At 42.7% G+C, this 11,569-nt stretch overlaps 1 protein-coding gene across 2 annotated transcripts in view; it reads left to right on the top strand.

Moving 5' to 3' along the window:
* NCALD (neurocalcin delta) overlaps window positions 1-11,569 on the top strand; it is a 222,268-nt gene that overhangs the window by 91,463 nt on the left and 119,236 nt on the right. For both annotated transcript variants that reach the window (XM_005879281.2, XM_005879280.2), the window contains exon 3: window positions 469-546. The gene's annotated coding sequence lies outside the window, so the exon portion shown is untranslated. The remainder of the gene's footprint in view (window positions 1-468; window positions 547-11,569) is intronic.

The raw sequence follows: 11,569 nt of genomic DNA, 5'->3' as shown, positions 1-11,569 counted from the left end.
ATTATTTTAATAATGTATATACTAAAAATAACATATTACTTATATAGTCACATATTTATCACATACATATGTGTATATACACATGAATTTGTTCTAAAGTTTATAGTCCTTCCAGGATTAAAGCTATAGGCCTGAATGTTACTAAGAGTGCCTGTTTCTCCCCATTAAAAGTTGCCTAAATAGCATCTATCCAAAGGACTTTAGACTGTGAAATTCGAGGACACGAATCCTACTCTTTGGGGGACTGTACCTCCCACCCCCTGTGATACAAGACTCACTCTGAGTACTTTGAGCCACAAAGACCAATTAGGCTGAAATATGTCAGTGTTCTTGTAGGTGTGTTTCCTGTTTCCTGTTGGCAAAGCAACTTCAGAGGAATTAAAAGTAACAGCCTTACATAAACTGCTTTACCGAACGGTCAAACCTTCAAGTGAAATATTTGTTAATTATGCGCGATCTCGGTTGCAGGGCCACAGAGCTGCTGGTCATAGGCTCATCCGTGAACCCAGGAGGCTCCGGGACCCAGGCTCTGCGCGGCTGCGTACTGTGAGTGACTTTTTTAACCTCTCCGAAGGCCTGAGTTTCCATTGTGCCGATTAAGATTCAGAATGCAAAGTTATTGCGTCCTAGTCGGGTTGCTGTGTGTTTACATGTTTTGGTGTTTGGTAAAAGGAAAATGCTAGCTTATGTGTGTTGTTAAAGCTTCATCATGAGGTATACATTTCCATTTTTAACTCTTGATAAATTTATGTTACTGGAAAGAAAACTATGTACCCATTCTAATTTTTAAAAAAAATGCAATTCTCTTCTATGGTGACTCTGGTTAAACAGAAACATTATTTAAGTGTAAGAAATCTACTTAGAAACAAAACAGGATAGCTGGTAATGAAGTAAAAACCTGTCTTGCTTCCTGGAAAAAAAGGCAATATGCATGGGCCCCTCCTTACTTTCCCAGGGTGCTCACTGGGCCTGGGACATGTAAGAGGATCCTGGGCGGCAAGCAGGTGGGATGTTTTCTCATTCAGAAAAGGTTCTTCTGAAATTCTACTCTGGTACAATTAGGAAAGCAGCAACCACAATAGTGAATTTCCTGTTAAGACAAGAACATTATTACTTTCCTAATGTGTGGATGTGGGTCTCAGAAGCCAACTCATTGAATATTTAGGAAATTGGCTTTTCAGAGAGGGAAATCTGGTAGATGAATTTTGTGGATATTTTTTCAAAATATGCTTGTGGCCGCAGATGGGAACCAGCCAAGATATGTAAGCAAGGTAGTATGGCTTAGGCCGTGGTGACATGTTTTGTGGCTGTTTGTAAATGAGGCATGGATAGTAATCGAATATTTACTTGGCCAAATAGTTTTATATGAGGAGCACATGACAAAAATAAGATAAATGCGGGCAAGAACCAAACCTCATTTTGTATTTTACTGCTGTTATAGGGGAGGGAGAGAAGTAGATGTGAAATGAAATGTACATGTACTTGACTCAGCCCACTTCCTTTATCCCCATCAAGCTCCTGGTTTATTAAGCACTAGAAGCCTCATGCACGAAATTCGTGCAAGGGGCTTGGCCCTCGCAGCCCCGGCTTCATCTGGACGGTCGTCCAAAAGGATGTCTGGAAGGATGTCCGGAAGGTCGTTCGGCTGTCCGGTCTAATTAGTATATTACACTTTTATTATTATAGATTAGGGGAGCAACATGGCTGGTCTGAAGGACACCAGAAAGTGAAAGTACAAAGTCTTTATTCCAAATTTGGTAGGCCAGTCCTCTTCATGAGATCTATGGGACAGTAAAGAAATATCTGAAGTTATGCTAAGCAAAATCTAAACTTTTGTTGTTTTCTCTCTCCTCGTGACATTGAGAAGTAAGTCTCAACCCCAAAGTATGTCTCCTGGAAGCCAACAGAGAATTGTACATCAAGTTGGTAGGGATCAGGCAGCTTGAGCGGCCGTTTCTTCTTGTCATAATTCTCTGGTTGAACTACATATGGATAGCACAACCCTACCAGTAGATATGATAGTAGCCATTGCATTAATTCCTTGGATCTTTCTAACATCACACTAAAGAATTATAAGAAAATGCCGGGAGACAGTAAAGCCTGAGTATAATTCAACGTAAGAACCTTTCCTGGGACCTGGAGGTGGAGAGAATCGGCGTCTGCTCTGGGCCTCTGGGCCTTGCTGCTGCTCCTCAAGCATCCAGGTCTCTCCTCTGTGTCTGTGATCTCAGGGACAGGGGGTTCGTCACTGGAGACCCCCTTCTCGAGTGAGCCCCAAATATAAGCTCTCCTTCATCCCTGTTGTATGTGGAACAAGGAGAGGCTGCAGGAGTTCGTGCTGCAGATTTGAGGCATCTGCCAGGCCCACAGGAGGACAGTTGGGATGAGAAATGGACAGCAAAGCTCCAGGCAGTGAATGAGCAACTCCCCTTTGGGCTACTGCTGGCCCGTGATAGTAGTGAACAAGGCAGCGGGCAGGGGCCCTCTTTAAGGAGGCTAACCTTCCTCGCGGGGCTCTCCAAGAGGGTGGCCTAGGTTAGCAAACCCTGCCCCCACTTCCGGGGAGTTCGGGAACCCTGTTTAAGAGTTCCATACACTCTCATAAAAATGGGCCAGCGACAGAGATCCTGATAACAACCGTAGGGAAGATATATGCAACAAAACTATTTTAAAGTGAAGTACATAAATAAGTTTCAGGTTTACAATTATTTCTGATTTCCGGTGGTTTAGTTGTCTTTCTTTAGCTCCTTTAGGCTAGAACCCTTTTGTCTGGATCCCCAAGAATTCCATACTCTTCCCCAAGGCTTCCTGTGTGACTAGCTTCTTAGTTACATGATATTACATGGAATCCTATTTTTCTGCAGTTCTCTGCACTAAAGACCTCTTCCTTGCTCCTCCTCTTGAAGAGAATACTATCTGAATCCTCTTGGCCCCAAAGTTCACTACCCTTTTTCAATGTCCCATAAAATCCCCTCTATCAGAAACACCTATTTTGTCAACAGAGTATCTTTCATGCGGGGACAGTAATGGGAAGAGATTATTTCAGAGGCTGAGAGCACAAGACACCAAATATCTAGAGGGTAATTAAAATACGCTTCCAGATGTTTTCAAATGCAGACATAGAAACAAATACTCATTATCCAAGCAATTGATTTCCTGACCACCATTTTCCACCCAGTTATGTTCTTAATGCCCACACAGCTAATCAATTAAATGGGGGGTGGGGGGAGGAAGCACATTACTTTTTTATTAGTATGTAGAAAAAGAATAAAAAGCAGTTGATTTTTCAGTAATTTTGCAACAAGCTCTTTTAATGTTATAGACTTCAGAGAATGATGACTTCTCTGAACCAAAAAGTATCAATGAAGCCCCCAACTTGAGTCCAAAGAAGAATGATACAGTAGAACATGGACTCATATATTTGGTAGCAGATTATAGTCCTAAAAAAATAATTCATTTATTCATTCAATAAATATTGGTTGAGCGCTTGCTATCTGACAGGCATGGTGCTAGATGAGGGGATATTAATGGAAAATGAGGCAGGCATGGCTTCTGCGTACAGTTGAGTGGTATGAGGTGGGAAGAGACATTAGTCAAATAACTACACAAATTATATTTTACAAATGTGGTAAGTACTATAATGAAAACCGAACCAAACACGAGAAACTATGAAACTATAAAATGCAGGCATTGCACCTAGTGGAGCGGTGATCAGGGAAGCCTTCCTGAAGGAAGCTGGAGGGCTGGGGGTGGAGGGGAGTGCGCTGGGCAGAGGCTCTGAGACAGAAGAGAGCGTGGAGCGTGGAGCGTGAACCATGGCCAGTTCAGTGGGGAGCATTGGGGGCATGACGTGAGGGAAACTGGGAAGGTGGCAGGGGCAGGCATGGGAGGCTCAGTAGAGAATGACTGAGTGAACATGTGCAGTTAATAACATGCAGTGAGTCCTGTTGCCTCCTGTCACGCATGTGAAATAAAAGACATCTGCAATTGTATAATGACTCTGCTATTTGGGTGAATATTTCATTCATTCATTCATTCACTCACTCACTCATTTAAACACAGATAAAATCCTTGTTCACATGGATCTTCACTTTCAGTGGAGCAAGCAGATAATATGCAATAAGCAAATATATAGCTGGTATGTTTTCGTTGATGCGTAAGTGGTATAGGTTGGTTATTAGGTGGAATTTAAAAAATAATTTTAAATATGCATTGCATCTAAGCATGTAGTTATGTGAAGTTATATTCTCTAGCGGTGCGAGGACCATGCTCAGCACAGGTGTTCTTCACAGTATCAGTTTGCAGTCAAAGGCCTTGGAGAAATCCCAGGAGAGGAAATTAGAGGCAACCTACGAGATTGGTATCTGTTCTTGTTGCTGAGGATCTAGTGGTGGTACCGCTAACCGACCCTGCATCTTACCACCTCTTCCCGGCACGGTGGCGGAAGGTTGAGGGGACAATGTAAACGCAAGTGAAAATAACTAAGATTAACACGGACTGAGCAGGATCTAAGGCAGTGATGGCGAACCTATGACACACGTGTCAGAGGTGACACGCTAACTTATTTTTTTGGTTGATTTTTCTTTGTTAAATGGCATTTAAATATATAAAATAAATATCAAAAATATAAATCTTTGTTTTACTATGGTTGCAAATATCAAAAAATTTCCATATGTGACATGGCACCAGAGTTAAGTTAGGGTTTTTCAAAATGCTGACATGCCGAGCTCAAAAGGTTCGCCATCACTGATCTAAGGGATAGAGTTTCAGTCTTCCCATTTTTTACAAAAAGAGCTCAGTATATCTTCTCATACACTTAATATACTTTACACCTTTTGCATATCTACTGTCTCTAAAAATAATGTTCGCATTTTACAATCAAGGGGCACATTTAAGTGGAAGTATTTCCTTGCCACGTTCTCAAAAGCTGTTCTTTAATTGATGGTGCATCTTAAAATCATCATGACTTACAACTCAGCAGATAAGACCTGTCTGGAACCTTGTTTGAGTCTCCAGTCATGCCTGTCTTTTCTGAAGCTCTGCTTGAAGATGCCCTGATGACAGTGTTTGCATATCTGTGCATAAAGCATTTCCACGGATGGGGTTAAACCAGGGCTCCTGTGAGGGTCACCTTCGGGTCTCACTTGCAAAAATCGGGGGGGAGGGGAGGGTAGTTCATTGTATCAAAAGGAGGCATAGATCCTTTCTGATTGGTGTTTCTAGTTTCTTGGGATATAGTCCTAGAAGTGGGATCACTGGGTCAAATGGGAGTTCCATTTTTAGTGTTTTGAGGAAACTCTATACCGTTCTCCACAGTGGCTGCACTAGTCTGCATTCCCACCGGCAGTGCACGAGGGTTCCTTCCAGGAACTTCCTTGTTCCTGATGTTCAGATTATGTGAATCAACGTTGTTTTCATATATGCCTAGAGGAATGATGGGAATGTGTTAGTGTGACTCTTGAGTTCAGGGTTTCTCAACTGCAACCCGTTGGACCAGATCCTTCTGGTGTGAGGGTGACTACTGTATGACACCATCAAAATAGCCTTTTAAAAATGTCCTATGCAGTGCAGAAGGGTCAGTGCCAGCAGTACCCCCACATCCATCTCTAAGCATTGTCCCCCGTTTCCTGGGAGAGGCACAGTCACAGTCCGTGGAGAACCACTGCTTTAGCACATCATGATCAGCGAGTGACTCACAACACCGTGTTTTAGCTTCGCACTATAGTCATAGCATTGCAAACACGGCCAATTCTAAACGCACAGCTTTCAGCTTCATAGGATGGTATCTTTATAACTCTCTAGTTCTTACATCACAATTTCAAAAAGTATGAAACCAGAATTAGAAGACTGAGTAATTAGATTTTTATGGAGCAAATGTGTGCAATACTAACGTGGTAATATTTTTCCCCCTGTGGGGGAGAGAGCAGGCCATTGTAGAGCCTTCTTTTATTTGTTAAAACTACATTAAATTTTACCCTCAAAATTGAAAACTTACTTAGTAGCTTCTCTATTTTTTTAAAGGTACATTTATGGGAATCTTAATGCTGCCAAACACTCCAAGTCAGTCAGTTGCAAGAATTAATAGCCTTTTGGTGACACACAGGAACTTAAAATGAAGCACATCCAATGAGTTCAAGTCTAGTTTATAGGGAGCTAAGAACAACAGAGAGAGAAAAAATGCCACTCCTGTGTCCTTTGGTGATGGTACTTGGCATTGTAGTGTAAGTTTCTGTAATGGTATGTTACTTTAATGTTCCGTAATCTCTGTGGTTTAACCAGAGTCTCTGAAAACAGGAAGAATGTGCATCCTCCCGTCACTGTTAAGCTAAGAAATGACATTTCCAAATCGCTGTCATCACCCAGGATTGGACCTTTTCAAGTGGCATTTGCTATGCTGTGGAGCCCGGGCAGACTTACGATTACACAAGTTTACTTAGACATATGACTATACTGTATGGCACCATTATAATAACTTTTTAAAAGTTCATTTTTACTATTATTATTTACTTCACCTAAAGACATCCTGCCTCAAGTGATGCCTATAGAGACCAATATACGAATGAGACCAATAGTGTTTGGTCAGATAGAGCTTTCTTTCGCGTCACTGTCACATTCAGGAATATTTGGTAACTTCCAATTGTAAATGAAGTTCTAATTCTCTTCCATGGCATTCGAAGCCCTCTACTAACTGGCTGCAACTGACCTTTTCAAACTGATCTCCTTGCTTCCATTTGCCCCATCCCCATATCACACTCCAACTGCAATGAACCAGGTGGCCCAGGACATCCCTGCACTCCTTCGCCTTCATACCTCTTCTCATGCTGTTATCTCTGCCCCTTCCATTCCAATCCACTCTTAAAAATCACTTCTTCTCTGTATTGTTCCAATTTTAGAATATGTGCAGAATATATGCACCCCTATGTTCATTGTGGTGTTATTTACAGTAGCTAAGATTTGGCAGCAACCCAAGTGCCCATCAGTAGATGAGTGGGTACAAAAGTTTCCCAAACTATCTAGTGGAAGGAGTAGATTTTTTTTAAAAAAAGTTTCAATTCATCACAGACCAATATGTGTCCTGCCCGTGACCAGTGCTGAGATCCTGCCATGGGAAATTTGTTTTGCAAGTTTGGCAATCATTCAGTGAGGCGAGGTGTGTCCACTTGACCACACATTCCACTTAGTCACACATTGGGTATTGCAACAATGCCCAACTGCTGTAACTGTGTCAAATCAATTACTTGAAATATCTGTACTTATCCTGTTGCAGTCTGATAAGGTATAGTTCATGGGGTAGTGCTGACTAACCAGCCCTACCCCAGACTCTCAGCTCCATGAGGACAGCACCTAGGTCTGCTGTTTTCATCATTATAATCCCAACACCTGGCATTGCCTGTGGCATCGTCAGCACACTGATTACATGTAGTACCATCACACTACGGAGGGCAGCGCTGTCTCCAAAGTAGCTTGGATCAGACCTTGATCCCTTTTGAGCGCCTACAGCAGGGGTCCTCAAACTTTTTAAACAGGGGGCCAGTTCACTGTCCCTCAGACTGTTGGAGGAAAAAGGACACATATGTAATACCCTTTGTAATACTTTAAGCAATAAAAAAAAACACAAAAAAAAAACTATGAACAAATTCCTATGCAAACTGCACATATTTTATTTTGAAGTAAAAAAACAAAATGGGAACAAATACAATATTTGTATTTGCCTGTGGCCCGCGGGCGGTAGTTTGAGGACCCCTGGCCTATAGGATCATCATGCCTTATCGACATCAGGAAATAGAAATGAATGAGAATATCAGACTGATGTATTCTTGAAATACATGCTCTTGCGTATAAAATGTACTGAAAGAAAACATACCTTCAGCCTCCTACTGTTGGTATGGCCTTTATAAATGAAGCTCACTTGATCAATAATTAATTTTCTTTCACTAGATAGTTGCAAAAATTCACTTCAATCACATTTAAGTGATATAAAGGGGAATTTTTAAAAATCTAAAACATGGAGCCTGTTAAATAGAAATATTGAGAAATGGTCTCAGAGAATGTGTTCCTAGTAGGAAAAAAAAAAAAGCAACCCACACAAAAAGGCTATATTTAAACCTGAAATGAAATTTTTTTAATGCAACTCAAGGGGATACATTGTCACTCTTAAGCAGTCCAAAATTGTGTTTTTGAAAATGAGAATCACATAGAGTTAGTTTAACATCTACCACTGTAATATCTACTGGGGAAAAAAACACCTGAGACCCGAGTAACATTTTTTGAAGTTTAAAATGTGGCAGATTCAAAAGAAATTACTTGACAATGCTATTTGAGCACAGCTCCCTACGTTTCAGTGCTTCGAGGGTCTTTCTGAAGGGTAGAAGTAGCTGCAGTTGAATGGTCATATTTTTTCATTGCATATTTCATTGTATGAAAGTTAGCAGCCAAGAAAAACAAGGACATTTACTATATATGTTTTTCCTACCCTTATTAGCCACTTACTTTTCTAGGAAACATTTGTTATTTCTGGGAAACATATGGCATATGACCAGAACCATAATTAGTAACAGTTTGATGTTATAGGAATTCGAAATTTGGCTATTTCTAGCTTCATTAGATCAGGGGCTCCCTCTGAAATATAAAAGCAGTGCATACAGATCCTAGGGGTGCATTCTGGAGTTGGCTGTTTCTCCCTTCATAAACCGAGGTGTTTGCTTATTTTAATTGAAAGGAGAGGTGGTTGAAGACTCTGGCAAATACTTCTACAGCTCTGCCCCAGAGCCAGAAGGTGCCAGAAGGAGTCACTGTGCTAAGCACGTTACATACCTCAACTTATTTAACCATTGCAACAGCAGGTGAGACGCAGAGGCACCGAGACATTCATTTGCCCCAAGTCACCTCAATGGGAAATAGTGTCATTGAGATTCACCTATGGAGTCTGACTCCATCCAGACTCTATGCTCTGACTGATATACAGCATTGCTTATCTGAAGAGTTGAAAAGTTCCGGAGTTCCATTGGTAGAATCCTGCTGAAAAGGTTATTTATTTATTGCAAATTACTTATGTGTAATACTTACTTAGTAGCTTGGAAATACTGAGTTAGTGGGGAATACTGGATATCGTGAATTCTGGGCAACTGAGAATTTGGGGTAACCAGGGAATGCTGGGAAAAAGAAGCAAGGAGCCATAAGTTGGCAGCTAAATCTGAGCAACTTCTAGTGTCTATAAACCAAAGGATTGTTGTCATCAGTGTGGGATCTGGGACCGGCCTGCAGAGCAGCCACCCTCACACAGGATCCCCCAAACCAGGGTTATCTTTGGATCAGGAAGATAAACATGCGTAGAATCATTTTACTCCAAATGTTGAAGTGTATTTAAAATTCACAGTTTTCTAGCACTTGCTACATAGACAAATACAAGGTTGGGGAGGAGACATTTCATGGAAAGAATGTGTGCTTACTTATGAATTCATTTATTTTCTAAGGCTTGAGGGCGCTGTGGGGGAGTGGGTTAGCAGAGAGCCCACGGACTTCCCACGGGACATTCACCGCTGAGTTCTAATCCGCATCCCCGCCGGGGCACACAGGATAATCACTTCTGCTCCATGTTGGAAGCCGTGGTTGCCGAGGCTGATTATTCACAGAAATAAGAAAGCATCTCATGATTCTCCCCGTGGAGTGCGTCCCATCCTGTGTTGCTAATGGAGTTATGAAGGGCTGGAAATGCAACATCGCTTAGCAACATGCATCATAGCATTTACTCTTTTGAGCAGCAGTAGCAATGAGTGTGTCTTAGAAATGTCCTGGTGGGCACCTTCATTTTCCTTTCCTTTTCATCTGCCATTGCTTATATCCATTGCCATGGGAATAAGCAGAGTGCTTAGACTGTGGTGTGGTGGGTGGGTTTAGTCATGCTCCCTTAAGTATAGAGATCAGCCCTGAGAGCTGGCATTCGTCCACCCAAGAACCAAAAGGAAATTGGGCTGTAGGTAAGGAAACGCAGTGAAAGAGTCCTTCAACTCTCTGGTTCTATCTAGGACGCTAATTTTCACCCCTGGCAAGTATGTGATGGTGGGTATGTCACCCCCATGCGATGTGGGAACCTGCTGTCATACTCGCCAGGCTTCTCGTTTTGCTGGCTCTGGCCTTTCGGGCAGTGACTAGAGACCCTAGTAACCAAAAGCGAACGTCATTTCTATTTCCTCCTAATGACAAGGCAACACTTCCACTAATCACAGTGCCCACACTCCCCTGTCATCTACACTTCACCACGGGCGTTGGAGAACAAGTTGATGTTGCGGGTGAATTTGATTGGATGGACTTCTACCCAAGCCCTCCTAGCTTCTCCACCTTGGAATCGTAGCTGTGCCTCTGGGAATCCTGGTGTTCTACCGTCTCCCCTCTCTGCCTCCACAGTCACCCTAGGTCGGTCTCGTAAATCCTGGTGTGCTAACCTGACTTCTGCTTTCATGAAAAGCAAGAAATCCCAGGGGCTGGGGCCATCTTGCTGGAAAGACTGACTCTAAAAGGCTCGAACAATCATGGAGGGACAGAGAGGCCAGTGTTACCCACATGAAAGCAATGGGAAAGGATGGGTTCACCACTAGAACAGAGGCAGCCATTCATCCTGGAGCAGGAGATGTTCCGCTTGCGACCACCACCCATGATTGATGTCTGCTCAACCCCAAGACCGTGGAGAAACTTTGGGGATTTGAATTAGTCAGCGGAGTGTTGGGTTCTTTGTTCCTCCCGAGGAAGGTCCTAGAATGTGCGCATCTTCCTCCTGCAGGGTCCGTTTTCTGGTCTTTTCACATCCTTGGCTTTGCTTTTGCTTTGTTGTGTCCCGGACCACTAATTAATTATGGACCCAGTCCCTTCTGTGCCCTTGCTAATTGCATGTTTTGGAAAATTGCGCCATGCTGGCTTAAATAATGAGGAGAGAATGAAAAGGCTGAGAGGTGCTAGGAAAGATAGAGAGACTTTGACCATTGGGAATCCAGCAAATATCACTCACATATCTGTTTACCCTCGTAACCAGGGGATACAGACCACTGGGGTCAGGGGTCGAGAAAAGATACTCACAATGAAGTGACAAAAGGGACAGGGTCAGCAAGAAGGTCTGTTGCTGTGGGAGGAAATCCTGTCTGAAGGCTCTACAGGCTGGGCAGCCCCAGCCAGCTGGGGCCTCCTTTCGGGGAAGGGGATTCCCTGAAAACAGGGGGAAGGGCCAGGACTCTGAGGTCCACACCACGAACATCTGTGTCTGGACTCTGTTATTTACTAACTGTGGGACTTGGAGCAAATGCCTGCCTCTGTGAGCACCCGGCTCTTCACCTGTGGGAGGAAAAACAATGGTGAGGAGAAACTGGGGTCAAGTGGTGTCTAGACCACTTTCTGACAGGTCACCCTCTGAGTACTGGCTAGCCATTATGATTATGCAGTTATGTTGTCAACTTAATGACGTAATAATAATAAAGCTATCAGCAAAGGCAAGGTACTTACCCTGACACGGCCCAGGAAGGACTAACTTTTAAGTATGCTGTGGGAGAATCATTATTCCCATTCCTTCCTTTCTACTTTT

The sequence above is a fragment of the Myotis brandtii genome, unplaced genomic scaffold (genome assembly GCF_000412655.1).
Source record: "Myotis brandtii unplaced genomic scaffold, ASM41265v1 scaffold59, whole genome shotgun sequence".
NCBI classification, from domain to species: Eukaryota; Metazoa; Chordata; class Mammalia; order Chiroptera; family Vespertilionidae; genus Myotis; species Myotis brandtii.
This window is presented reverse-complemented; position numbering and strand designations above follow the sequence as displayed.